Source organism: Gavialis gangeticus, unplaced genomic scaffold (genome assembly GCF_001723915.1).
Source record: "Gavialis gangeticus isolate Ggan-Ray unplaced genomic scaffold, GavGan_comp1, whole genome shotgun sequence".
NCBI lineage: Eukaryota > Metazoa > Chordata > Crocodylia > Gavialidae > Gavialis > Gavialis gangeticus.
The window spans coordinates 17,392,283-17,406,529 of record NW_017728998.1 but is presented as its reverse complement, the minus strand read 5'-3'; the positions used below and the strand labels follow the sequence as shown (position 1 = coordinate 17,406,529).

The window sequence follows — 14,247 nt, the reverse complement described above, 5'->3', positions numbered from 1 at the left end:
CAGCATAAGTGTTGAAAGGCAGCCATGTGTTCAGATATCAGGCCTATGAATTGTTCTTAAGGCTAGTAATTTTTTCCATGGCTAAGACTTTCCGGATTTTCACAAGCCATCTGTCAAGAGCAGAGTGCCTGAGATTGTCAGACTTTGTTTTCAAAGCTCTGCAAAATGTTAGCTAATTAACCCTCACTTTACTTCTGAGGACTGTCTTCAGTGAAAACTGTTCTCCTTTTTTTTCAGGTGAGGAAGTTGAAGAGGAAGTTGAAGGAAAGCTCCCAGCCCTGACCTGTGCCCCTGAACATCATTCTTCTTTCACAAGAACAGGTAGAAGAAAGCAGTTATTTTGTTGGTCAAAAGGTAGAATAGACTGAAACAAAAGGAGAAATGTTTATTTCATGAGCCCAGTAAGCGGATAAGCAGTGGACATGGCAATTTACTGAAGCCAGGGAGTGGGGAGAGAGCGGCCACCACTGTGACTCCTTTAACTCTTACCAGTAGTACAGTTCATATGCTGAATTTTATTACATTTTTGCTGGGAAATGATTTCTGTGGCACCGCTTTGTTCTTTTGCTGAAAACGGTTGCCATAAAATCAACTACGCTGAGAACATGTAAAAAATGCAGCTAACAAGGTACGGGATTACAATTTTTGCCTTGTAAACCACAACTGCTTATTCCTATTGATTTCTCATTGCTTGTGAAGTTGAGTAAAGCTTTTAAAATGGATTGCAGTAACTTTTTCTAATGCAAAATGCCCTTTGGTAAGGAGCTGTAAATCAAAACTACTCTCAGCTTTAAATGTCTGGTGTAATAATAGAGTGGAAATGGTTTTATAGTAAAATCAGCTAGAATGGGCTGATCTAGTATAAATGCTGCTTTTGTGATGGTGGGCATTATTTACTGCCCATTCAGCAAGCTGACTACTCTGCTCAGCAAACAAGGGTGTATTTGGAGCCAAGCCTCCAATCTTGTTTGTCCTCTCCCTGCTCAGTCACTAGGAGGACTCCAAGGAGGGTAACTTCTCTGCTTCACCCAAATCTAAGATCCATGAAGGGGAAGACTCACTATAATGTTTTAGTTGTTAAGAAGCTCAAATAAGCATCGGCGTATGCCATAGACAAATTAATTTTCACACTAAAATACCCAGGGACTCTTTATCTCTGTACCAAGTTATAATTCTAACTCTCTTCAACAGCAGATGTGATCATTTGCAACAATGGCACATTACTGCTGATATGGGTGCCCAGGCAGCTCTCAATGCATAAATAACATAGGATGCCAGCGCCTGCCCCAGTGGGAATCCAGACAACATAGCAGTGGACATGAACCTGCAGTCTGCTCTGACTATTAATCAGCCTAGAAACCTTTGAAGTATGGCTGTAGCCCTAGCTTTAGCCAACATCATGGTTGTATATAGGTGTAGCGAGCTGAATACCTTTCTGCTTTGGCTGGAAAAGATGCGTCATCTCCCTGCTAGGGTGTCTGAGGACCTAACAAGATTAAAAACAGGTTCAGTCTTCTGAGTGACAGCTTCCCCTGCCTAAAGAGATGTTGGCTTGATTCCTCCCCTTGGAAGCCCTCCCCTTGGAGGTGGGAAAAGCTTTCTGTAGTAAATAATGATGGGCAACATTATTTATGGCACGTTGTACAAGAAGAGCGTGCCACAAATGTCCTAGGTTGTCGTTAACAATTGCAAAATGCTGTAAATCATCCTTATTTTACTTTATGAATTGTAAAAACTATCACAGATGTCTCAGGGCAGGATAGTAAATTTCAGTTTTTCCATAAATTTATAGTAAAGTCTAGAAAAAAAAATAGCTACTTATACAGTTGGAAAAAATAACTGTGGATATTAAGGGCCATACACTGTTCAATGTGTGTGCACAGCTCCCACTGATGTCGTGGGCAGAGTGTGTGGCCCATGAAGTAAATTATCAGTGGGATGGAGGAAGTAATATACAGATGGATTTAGTAATGGAGATAGCATTTTACCTTTAGAAATTAGCACAGTTCTTGACTAATGATGGCTGCTGTTCACCAGCAGCAGCATTCAAAATCGCAAGTGTCCTGTATTGTATCTTTACGACAATGGAGTGCCTGTCAATCATGTCCCATCTTGATTTATTGATGGTATCCCTTAATTTGCTCCAAGCAAGTACAGCTCCCATTCCTCTGAATAGACTTGCTCAGCTTGCCAGTAGAACCTGGTTTTTAAAATGTTTAGATTTCTATTATGGCATGTAAAGGCATGTATAAGTACATGCATAAGCTTAATTTGCTTACATGAACTACCACAATCTTGCATGCTAATTAGAGCACTATATACTTACACAGAGATGGACAGTTAGAGCCCCAACTATTCATTTGCAAGTAGAAATACTTGCTTTGATTATGTGAAGAAACATTGTTGCAAATTAGATGCATAATTTAGCATGCCTTTTAAAAGTAGACACCTATTACAGAAATAACAAAAATAAATGTTAAAACCCAACAAACATACAATTAAAGCAGCAAATACATGAATCAACCTTCTCTCTCTTGGAAAAACCCATCATGTTCTGAGTGAGTTAATCTAGCAAAGGAAGCAAATCTCATCACTTAAGAGAAGACTTAATGCTTCCTTATATGTGTGCATATCATCTTTACAAGTCCAGTGAGCTTCTCAGACACCTCAGGAATTTGACCCCAATGATGAAAGAAAGAGAAAATAATAAGTATGTAATTATACTTGAGAATCTGAATGATTGTCTATCTTCTGCTCACAGTCTGATCTTACTTAACTGTTCACCTTCTTGGATAACATACCATGGAATTGGTATTCCATACAGGACCAGATGCATTGTTAAATGCTCATTAACATTAAGAGGTTCCTAGCTCTGAAATGAGAGAGACCCCAATTATTAGCCATCTTCAGACTGTCGTTGGTTCTCGGGTTCATTGTATTAAAATACACCTTTGGCAGTCATTTGTTATTTTTGAGGCAAATAAAAACAATTAATATCCAAGAAGGACAAATATAATTTTATGCGCCACTTTGTTATAGAGGGGAAGAAGCCAGGAAGGCATATTTTAGCTTTATTTTCTGTGATAGTCCTAAATCATCTGTGTGAATTGCCATTCTTGTCCCTTATATGATCCATGATCTTTATATTTTTCTCACAGTCATAGAAGATAATAACATAATTTTCATGCAAGGACACAGGCTTGCCAGCTGACAGCAGTTAGCAATTTGTATTACAAAAATATCTTGTCATTCTCTTTCTATAATTGTAAAAAATTTCTATAATGACATTGAGCTAAAATATCTACATTTCACTGATCTTTACAAAAAAAGCAAAAAAAAAATGTTGCCATGCATTTCTCAAATAACATACAGTATTTGCAGTGCAGGAAACTAGCCCTTCCTATTATTACACATTAGGGAGTAGTTTTCAGATGAACAATGAATTTCAACATTTCAAAAAAAAATAAAATGACAAGTAAAAAAGGAATGTTTAACACTTAGATGGTTTCCGCTGAGGTGCAATATCTGTGCTCGTTTTCTAGCCACTGGCATTTCAATTCATTTTGCTTTCTTAAGTATTCAGAATTGAAAACATTTTTTTCATTTGTATCAAGAAACTTAAAAGGCAGTGCAGCAAAAGGTATGCACACATTTCTTTTTGGATGGAGACCTAATAAAATACAGAACTCAATAATGGAAGATCAATTTGTGAAAGCAATGAGATCAGCCAGTAGATGTTAATAGAGGTGATCACATACCACTTCCTCTGCTGAGGCTTTTTAAAACCCTCACTGGATACTGTTGCTGTCAGTTTCTAAGGGAGCTGCACCGGATAGTAGCACTGAAGTAGAAGCTGATATGCATTTTAAAAAGTGTCCAAATATTAATTCACCATAACTGTAAAAGAGAACAATGAGCCCCTCATCATTCAGTATAATGGAGAAAGGAAGTGTAGCAGAAACGAACACACCCTCCTGTAATAGCTGAAACTAGTCTTTAATCATGATTCCTTACATAGTCCTGTATCAAGACATTCAAGGTCTGATGAGACCAGATATATCCAATCCTTGTATTTAAAAAAAAAAAGTTCAGAAAGAAGGGGTGTGTTGATGAAAGAATTAATAATACCATACACAGTTGATTGGAGGAACATTAATGTATTAGAAATTAGACAACAGCCTCACTAAAGAGCCAGCAAGTGCCCTCTGATTGCACAGCTACATCTTCATATGGGCTTTAAAAGCACTACTGCAATTAATGTGTAGCACCTTTTTCTTTTTCATATATAGACCAATAAATACTTGGGGTTTTGTTATGACAAAAGGAAAGAGGAAGAAAGAGACTCCTATCTTAACACTGTTCTGGGCATTCAGATGGGATGCGGGAGACCTAGATTCAAGTCTGAGTATCAAGCCAGGTTTAGCATTCTTCCACATCTCATCTTCTGTGTGGTATTGTGTATGGGGGAGAAGACTCCTCCTGTCTAGTTTTGACCAGTAAATCTAGTTTGGAGCTGAGAAACTCCTCCTGATGAAAGTTTAATTGAAATGGATATAGACCTGTGAAAAGTTCTGGTTTTGACAAGCAGGTATTTTCTGATGGAAAACTGCTTTGTTGGAAACTTTGCAAGCACCTTTATTACCAGGATTTTTTTTCCAGAATGGAAGCAAGATCATGTGTGCCTGGTGCCTCCCGAGTCTGGCGGGGCACCAGATCGCTGACGGGGGGAACACAGTCGCCAACCAGGGGGGTCCCCCAGTGGCCAATTGCCGACTGGGCAGGGGTGGGGGGGGGGACAGTCCCCCAGTGGCCAATCACTGAGCCAGCAGCAAAACCAGAAATGCACTTCCGGTTTCATGGCTGGCACTTCCATGGTGTGCACGGCTGATCTCAGGGGGTGCACGTGCACCTGCGGACACCCCCTATGCATCACCAATGAGCAAGATGCATTAAAACTCTGAAATGCAAGAGGGGGAAAGCACAGTCCCTCTCTCAGAGAAATCTACTCATGGCCATGAGAAATATGAGAAGAAATACAGTATATCACACACATGCGCGCACACACAGACACACTGAGCTGCCCCATTCCTTTTGAAATGTTTAAGTAACTTGGATACAGTCCCAAATTCCTGCATAAGAGGCCCCGATCATGACTCAAACTATGTTCCTTTCTCTACCCTCCTCTTTTCTGCTCCTCCAGACTTCAGTCCTGGCACTCTGCCCAGCCCTGCTTGTCAAAGCCTATTACTGAGCAGTATTGAAGGTCCTGCGCTCCAGCATATAAGGAGTCCCTGAATGGTGATTCAGCAGTACAAGGATGTCAGGTCATCTGACACAGCATTCTCTCTCACCAGAGCCTTGTCTTAAGTCTAAGCACCTAACGTGGCTCTGATGTAAACTGAGGTAAACCTGTGACTGTATATGTACAAAATCAGGAAGATTCTAAATCAAGACTATTATTTGCAAAACAGCAAACAAAGGGACAAAATCATTAGGTACTTCTGTTGTCTTTTAAAATGTTCTCTCTAGTGGCAACCTGCTTGCATCTGCACTCCTCACCTTGGCCTTACTCTGACTCTAATTTTAAAGATCAATTTGTCTTTGACATCTTCTTGCTTCAGAAACACATTTTCATTCATTCTCTGAACAGCCGTTTGCTTTTGGCAGTAGTTCTCTTGTAGCCTAGATTGATTTGTTTTTTTTCCTCCAATGTTTCTTTTGTCTGTGGGACGCAACTTAGAGGCAAAATGCAAATGGTCCAATATATATATTTTTAAGAAGAATCCAATAATGCATTCCTTCTTCAAAAGTTCTCTAAGAACAAGGTGACTTTCCAAGTTCTCATTTGTGGTCATCACTCATTTTCCATGTTTACAAAAAATAGATTAAAAAAAGACCTTGTTTTAAACACAGGTTCAGCTTTAGGTAAACAGATAATAATGTGACCATACACCACAGGGGACCCAAGTTTTGCTGCCAAGTTTCAAATGGTCGTGTTCATTTAAACCAAGTGTCAAGCAAGTACTTGATACATGAGGTGTCTGTATCTCTAACACTGTTTCTTGTCCAGAACAGATGGAAGCAGCCATGAAAATTTCTGGCAAGCTTCAGCTGAACTCTTCTCATCTATAGTAGTACTTTGGTGCCTAATAAGACCATAATAAAAAAAAATCTACGATTAATTTTTAAGAGATATGCAAATGAGAAAACACAATAGGTTGCACCTTTGGATAGAGAAGCTTAGTTGATATACTCATTACTTAGAGTGCTATATACAGATCATTAATCCTCCTTCACAATTCCTTTAATAAATGGCTTCTAAGCTAAATATATTTAGTTTTCCCCTATGGAATCAGCATATCATGGATAATGTGCCTTACATCTTGCTATGCAGAGACAGACACTGTGATAGTCAACTTTATATTACAGAATATGCTTATACATTCTATATCAAATTGTTTGATTGTTATACTTTATTTCCCTCCCCACTCCCTTTAAAAAAAAAAAAATGTCTCCACATATTCTGCTTGGTGATGCTACAGTGAATATTTATTCTTGGTACTGGGAATCACTGCACACTACTGTTGATTACAGGCTCAAAATTAAGCATTAATTCTAAATCATGCTCGTTGGCTTTACTACCGAGTCAAAGTAGAGCCCCAGCCTCTACAATGAATACTGTTGTTTTTGCCACATTTTGCTCGTGTTATATCGTGTACTTATTCCAATAGATCAGGGGCAAAATATGGCTTGTGGGCTGCATCCAGCCTGTGGAATGATTTTTTTTCTTTTTTTTGGCCTGGCCCATGGCAAATCCCTCAGCAGTGCTGGGGCACCCCCATCCCATGCCAGCCTGCAGCTCACTTGTGTGGTGGCAGCAGCCCCCTTCCCTGCTGGCTTGGCATGGGGAGGAGCAGTGTGGAGTAGCATGGGGGCAGCAACAGTGGCGGGAGCCCCACTGAGGGTGCTGCATCTGGGACCAGGGACCGGTCTGCAATCTGCTCCCTGAACATGTCTGCCCACAGAGCCCACACCTGTCACAGGGGTGTGCAAGCTACAGATCATGTCTATGACCCAGCCCTGGCCCCACACTCTCACCCCTCCAGGCTGCCCTGTGATCCCAGCCTCACCCACTCTCCTCACTCCTGAACACTGCTGCACAGGCCCCCATCTCACATAGGGTGTTTTGGCAAGTTGGTGCCAGGGGGGAAGCGGGGCATGCCAGCCCACGAGCGCTCACTGAAACAGCCTATATGACCTTTGGGCCCAAATAATTGCCCACCCTTGCAATAGATGTATTGAGATTAGAGTCTTCCCTGCAAAGGTCTGTCCCAAATAACAGCTTAGCAAGCCTTTTGATAACATGCATGGAATTACTTCTGGTGGGCCTTCTTGTTAATCTAGAGATTTCTGTTCCTGTTCTGTATTGTCTTAGTTCTATTGTTTTCAATATGTGTGTAGTTTCATATGCACACCTTTTTGGGGGGAAAAGAATAAAATTCTTATATCTCAATTTCACGCTAAGTTTTGTTGCATGGCACTTAGGATCAGAAGGCTGTGGGCAGTAGCATAACTGAGGAGGAGTGACTGGACCAGCAACCCTGGCCACTGCCTTTGGTTGATCAAGAGGGGGCCAGGGAAGGTGGCTGTGACTGCAGTGGTAGCTGATTACATTGCTGTGATCAGCACCATAGCAGCTAGTGTTACACCAGGTGGGGAGCTACTTGGCTTATGCCTCTGGTGATAGGTGGCAGATATTTCACTGACAGCTCTGGAACCTGATATCCTCTCCTTCTCCACATAACATGGACAGTATCAGGCTGTGCACTTCATTATAACGTTGTAATCTTCAGCGCTGACCTGACTGAACAGTTTTTGAACTTTATTCATCAAGGTAATTCAGTAACGCATTAGCAATTGCTCCACACAATTGTGATTGCTTGTAGCATAAAACATTGGGCTTTCTTTGAGTAAGAAGAAAGCAGCTCATGCTACTGTTTTGGTGCTCTTATATCATGAAATTTGTTTGGCAGCGGTTTCTGAAAAAAGCCAGATGTTCTACTTCTGCTAGCTGAGTTGGGGAGATAGATGGAGAGTGATCGTGGGACAAAACACAGACTAAGAAAGCAGGTGAGAACATGGGCACAGGTTTTTAAAGAAGTATGGAGAGGCGTTTTGAAATCAGTCCGTGTTAGCCTACATCATCTCTCATCTGAAGCTGGAAGCTGATGGTAAACTGAAAACACAAATAGAAAAGTGCCGAGTGTATTGAGAGACCGAACCTGCATAGACAGTTTTCAAAGGAAGGATGTGTGGTGATTGCTTGTGTAAGTTAGATATGAATTTCTCTATGCTCAGTTCTACATTTTGGGCTACGATGACAACTCTAGAGCAATGAGGAAGTTGGGCAAATGAGGAAGAGCTTCTGATTTCATAGCCAGTCTCTTAACAGTGATATTGTCTTAAATGAAAAACCCTCATTTCACTCTAGTTTTATTAACTAACACAGTTACATATAATGGAGCTAGGGTGGACAACGCTGGTGTTTAAAAAGCAATAAAATCAACTAATGCTTTCATTATAATGATAACTACATCAAAGGGAGATATGTACTCAGCAAAAATGTCTCCTGTAGTGCATAAACATCATCACCACAGGAGATGTTTATTGCTTTAGACATGCTTCCTTTGATGTATTTATCAGTTAAATGTATTAGTTCTACTTCACAGTTGTATGCAGAAATAGTGCGATTGAAGATCATATTTTACATAGACTATACATAACATCACATCTCTTGGATACCAGAAGCAATAAATAAAATGTGGTCAAAATAATTACCTACTATTGTTAGATATTTTAAGTTGGAGCCTATTTGTGGTGCTGCTGGACTTCCAGCTGTCTTCATGAGCCTCTTCTACAGCAAACAAGACTGCTAGCAGAGTCCCAGAATAGCAGTCTCTCTGCACCAAGATGTTTTCTCTTCCTGGGACACAATGCAGTCTGCTAACAGAAGACGATTTTGTACCAAAAAGAGGGCCATCAGCTTGGGGCATATCCTAAGGTGAAAGGACTCTAAGCCATGATAGTAAAATGGGTTTATATGCTCTTTGATGTGAAGGTTCATGTTTCCTTTTTATCCATTTAATCTGGTTCCTAATCTTGTGGTCACATGAGACATGCAGCATATCACCTGCTGTGTAGTAGAGATGTGTAAGATGGTGGAGTTGCTTAATTTTATTTCAGGCTTACCAGTCTGTGCTGATCACTGTGGTGCTATTTCAAGCACTGCACGGCAGGTAGTGTGAGAGGGACTCTTCCTGCAACTAATCTGAGTTTAGTCAGACAACTGTATTCTGATGTGCTGTATATAGTTCTGGCTCTGTGTACATAAACTGCTTTCCTGGTACCCTATTCAACTACTTTCCCGTTGCAACCTCTTCCCTTCAAGTATCATACATATTGCCCTTCGCTGCTATTCAAGTACTGCTTTCTTTGGAGTGGAAGAAGCCGTGTTCTAGTTCTCATTACAAATATGACTTTCTGGTTATATCATGTGTTGCCCTACCTCTTCCATACTTGCTTCCATATATTAGTAGCGAGTCTAATTAGAGACCTTCCATTTTGAGCGTAGCAGGATTAGTCATGGGTTTCCCCTTTGAACTTGTTATGTGGGAACAAGCCTTGGGTGGGAGCAATGTGACTCGGATTAGGCAGCTTACTTTGTTCTGCCTAAACCTCAGTTGGGTTTTACCATGTGCAGGGGTTTGCCTGGAGGACTGGGTGGGGAGAGGGCTAACAGGACCCGGAGTGTTTGCAGTCTGGGGGTAGGGCTGGCAGGTCCAATGGGGGGCTGGAGGAGGGGGTGGCATATTATAAGGGAGTTAAAACAGAACAGTCCTGGGACTAGGGTGAGTGCTATGAATGTGTACAGTGTTAGTTAGGTTTGGATAACCTATTTTAGATTGGTTATCCAAACCAGGCCAATCTAAAGTTAGTCCACCTTTTGAGGCGAACTAACTTTAATTTAAATTAGGCATGCTGTTTTTAGGGTGATTTAAGCCCTGTGAATGTCTGCATGACTGGGGATTAATATTGACCTAACCCATATGATACTAGCAGCTGGATACTGTATGAGTGTGCAAGGAGGGGAAAGAGAGGAGGAGAAGTCCACTGATACTCTCACAGGAAGAAAACAATCTAGCTCTCTTTGCTGCATGGACTATAGGGATTGTTCAGCTACAAGTAAAATGCACCTATGTCTGCAATGGAATACGACAGCTGTCTGCCCCAGTAATAGCAAGCAATGGGTTTAAAGCACGAATTGAATCCTAATCTAATTGCTTTCAATGCTAGAGGGGACTTTATGTTAGCAGGATGTACTGTAACTTTGAAAACAGGAATTTGTCTAGAAATAGGAGTGCGAGCCCTTGCAAAAATAGAGAGACGTGATATTTAATTATTAAAAGTAGTCATGAACTACTCTCTTACTACTCATCTAAAAATGCTGCATCCTGCTGCGCAGTGCTCTTGTACCTGGCTGGGACATTGGGGATGTGGCGAGAAGAATGCTCCCTGCTGAACTATAGTGACACTTTGCATCTTCCACGAACTTCTACAAACTTCTCCACTTCGTATAGTGTAGTCCTGCCTGGTAGGAAAATAGGAAAATGTACTACTGTAGTTTCGAGATAAGGCCGAGAGGGAATCTGGCAGAGCCAGGATTAGAATTCAGTATGTTCTGGCACCGTATGCTCTCTTCAGAACGCTACATCGTGCTATGCACTGTTGCCACTTACTGCAGCCGATCAGGAAAGTGAAGGAGGGTAATAACAGAGCTGGAAGAAACACGGTTTCTCTGTTTCTTGCAACGTTATTAAAATGAAAAGTTTCTAAGCAATACTATTATCCAGCCATGGACAATACTTAACCTTCCTTTGTGGTCTAATATCTGATCACACAAGGTAGAGTGAAATTTCTGTTGTGTTTAGATTTTTTATTAAAAGCCCTGTCAGCAGATAGAAACAGTTTTTAAACAAAAACTTTGTGATATAAAATAATTTAAGTAATTTTCTTAAGGTGTAAAATGTGCTTTTGAATTGTATTCTTCAAAATGACATGTTTTCTGCCTACATACCAAATTACATACGTTTGTACTCTTTGTGTTAACAGATATTGTAAAGCTAATTTTTCCCTGACAAGCTGATGTTCATTTCTGTGATGTTCCTTTCTATGTGACACAATGAACTAACAATCATGTGGGCAATGAATGATGGAGATTTCTCCATGTTCTCTTTTCCATTGAAATAAACCCTTGTCTGTGAACCCTGCTGGAGTACTTCATAAGTGTCTAGAAATACATAATTAACAACAGGTTAAAGCACTGCTATAAGAAATGCTTTTGTGTCCAACATTGAGAGAATATTTAAAATATCTGTAGCCCGTCTGTCAGACAGTATTTATTCAGGAAAACATGTCAGAGCTATTGGTATTATTGTGGCAGGAGCAATTAATAAAAAATGAACCACTTACATTATTGAATAGTATTCTCACATAGTGAAATGTTGACTATTCTACAGTGCATTCTCTTTGCGGAAGGATTTTAAGGATGCTAATGACCTGACACTTGCATCTTACTTCGTGCTGTTCCTAACACACAGTTGTAATCATTTGGGCCAAACAACAAAAGCTTCTATAGGAATGAACTGTATGGGTTACAAGGCATATGCTATAGAAGATAAAATGCACCACTCGGGGACAACCTCCTTAATTATAGCCCTTCCAATAAAACCCCATTTGCTATTTTTTACTGTCTTATTTTAATTTACTTAATATGTTAACCATCTAGCAATTAATTACCAGTGTTATGCACTAATTACATGTAATACTTAAAATGTTGTATTAATGATCCTTTATTTATATCTAATTACAGATTTAAAATGTATTGGTTTTATTTCACATCTGATTATTTAATATAGAGTCCTTGAGCCCTGGATGGGGAAGACTTCTATAAATCAAAGGTACAGGAAAATAGTATCGAAGGTGTACATAATTTGGGTGTTGGCAATGATGTTTCTGGATCATTTTGTTTCTCAAAGGCCTTCTACAAAAGTTCACACCTTCTACAAAAAGAAACCGGCGAGATGATGGTTTCATGAGATAGCTCTATGTTTTTTACAGTGTTAGAAAGATGAGCTCTCTGAAGCTTTGTGCATACTGCTATTTGGGTCTGTTGTCCAGCTCTAACTATTGGCCATCTAAATTAACGCCCCCCTTGATTAGTCCCTAGAAGCTCTATTGAGCATCCAATCTTAAGGCTGAGCTTTCCCCTGCTCTGCTTCCTCCTTCCACATTGTGTTCAGTACTGACCTGAACGAGGCGAGATGACGGCATACAGGAGGTCAGCCAGTGGTCTTTTTGCCCCCAGTGAAAGTGAAGCACAAAGGGGAAACAACCAGTGGGTGGGATTTCTAAAAGCGGCCTCTTTGAGTTTCTTTTTCTTGTTCTTCTCCATGAATTCTTTTTAAGAAATGAGCTGCTTTCTGATTCTCTCTCCATTAGTGCTATACTTGTGTAGAAAAGCCAGGTAATAGAGGGGAAGCTTTGTACAGCTTGGGATAATTGAAGAAAAGCTTTCGAGTTGTCCCAAATACAGGTGTACACATTTCATAAGTCACTTATTGAAAAATGTCAAGGGGCACTGTTTTCATTACTTCACTGTTGTGAAGCTAATGGGTGTGCTTTATTAATATGAAAATATGTAACCTGAAGAGCACATAACCTGCTATTTTCTGTTGCATCTTTTATAGAAATGTGTTTTGTAATAAGCTCTTTTTGCTTGTCATCTTTCCAAATCATTATATCCGATCCCCTCCCCCCCAAAAACCACACTGAAAACTGAGTTAGAGGCAATGCTCCTATACATTTTTCATTAGAAAAAAAGATTACTTTCTCAAAGAGTTAAATTTTGATCCCATTAAGGTCAGTAGCCAAACTTTCATGGTTTTCCCTAAGGCCTGGATTTCACTTTCAAGGCATAGAGTGATTTTCTTGGAAATATGTTTATTAACACTTCATTATATGGAGTGCAAGGGAAAGTGATAGCTCAAATGCTCCTCTGCATTTCTTCTACTACCCTTCCACTTCCATGTACAATGTAGCAATGCCATTTCCTTCATGATACAAGTGTATCCTGGACAAGCCTGCTTTTCAAATGAAAATGCTGCTCATTGGGGTGGTATTCCAGGTCAAATGTGTTCCATATCTAGATAAGGGGGCCTTTTTGTGAATCATGTGAGAGGATAAAATACAGGTAGACTAGCTTAGTTTAACCAAGAGAGATTCAGAATTAAATGATTTTGATGGATCCTTCAGTGCCTTAGCTTGGAACTCCCTTCGATTTCCATTGGGAGTTTGGCACCCGCTCATTTATATGCCACTGTCATGGTAGTATTTAATTTCTCCGAACAATGATGCCCCCCTCAATCACATTTCAGTGCAATCGCATTTCAGTCTTTCCATATCACTTTTGAGGCTGGGTCTAAACAATTTATTGCTCCACTGCAAGACCCAGGCTGGCTGCATCTTAAACTGGAAACAGTGCAGCACATGTCGACAGTATTGTGAGACAAATAGCATTGCCGAGTAACGGTACAAATCAGCTCACCCATCCCCACCCCTGCATGCTTGTTAACCCTCCTATGTCATACCTGGACTGAGCTTCCTGTGATAGTGGTGGTAGGCTTGCAGCACCTCGTGGATCTCAGTATGAGTTTGGGTTTTCAGGGCATGCTTTAGTTTAAATTGCAGGAAATTCTGTACATGCAGAAAGGTCCAGCTTAGTAGTTAGATACCTCTACCTCGATTAGGTTGTCTTCCCTGTTTCGTTCTCTTAAATTTTAATTGTGCTTACATTAATTGCTGTACTGTGTTATGTGATATCAATTCTATTCTTCAAGGTTTCTAGTAATTGCCTTTAGGTTTTGTGTGTCCCCCTTCCCCCCCGCCCCCCCCAATCTTGAATGTGTTATTTGGCTCTTTGTTTTTGTTTGTGTTCTGTGTTTTTCCCTCCTCTGATGCACTGGATGTGAAGCATGACTGAAACTTCATACTGATTGTGAGGCCATTCTTTGTCTTCCAAAAGGCAAGGTTGTGTTTGCAATCTATCTCACTTTTCATCAAAACTCTAAGGGCTGCTGCCACAGGCCTAACAATATAAGGAGATGCTCCTCTAGTCAAAGCTAGAGATCC

The 14,247-nt window shown here is 40.4% G+C and overlaps 1 long non-coding RNA gene across 1 annotated transcript in view; it reads left to right on the top strand.

Annotated features, from left to right (window-relative positions):
- Window positions 1-244: 244 nt before the first annotated feature.
- The window catches only part of LOC109289326, a 71,799-nt gene continuing 57,796 nt past the window's right edge, over window positions 245-14,247 (top strand). Inside the window, exon 1 of the long non-coding RNA XR_002095336.1 lies at window positions 245-321. This is a non-coding gene — a long non-coding RNA (uncharacterized LOC109289326). The remainder of the gene's footprint in view (window positions 322-14,247) is intronic.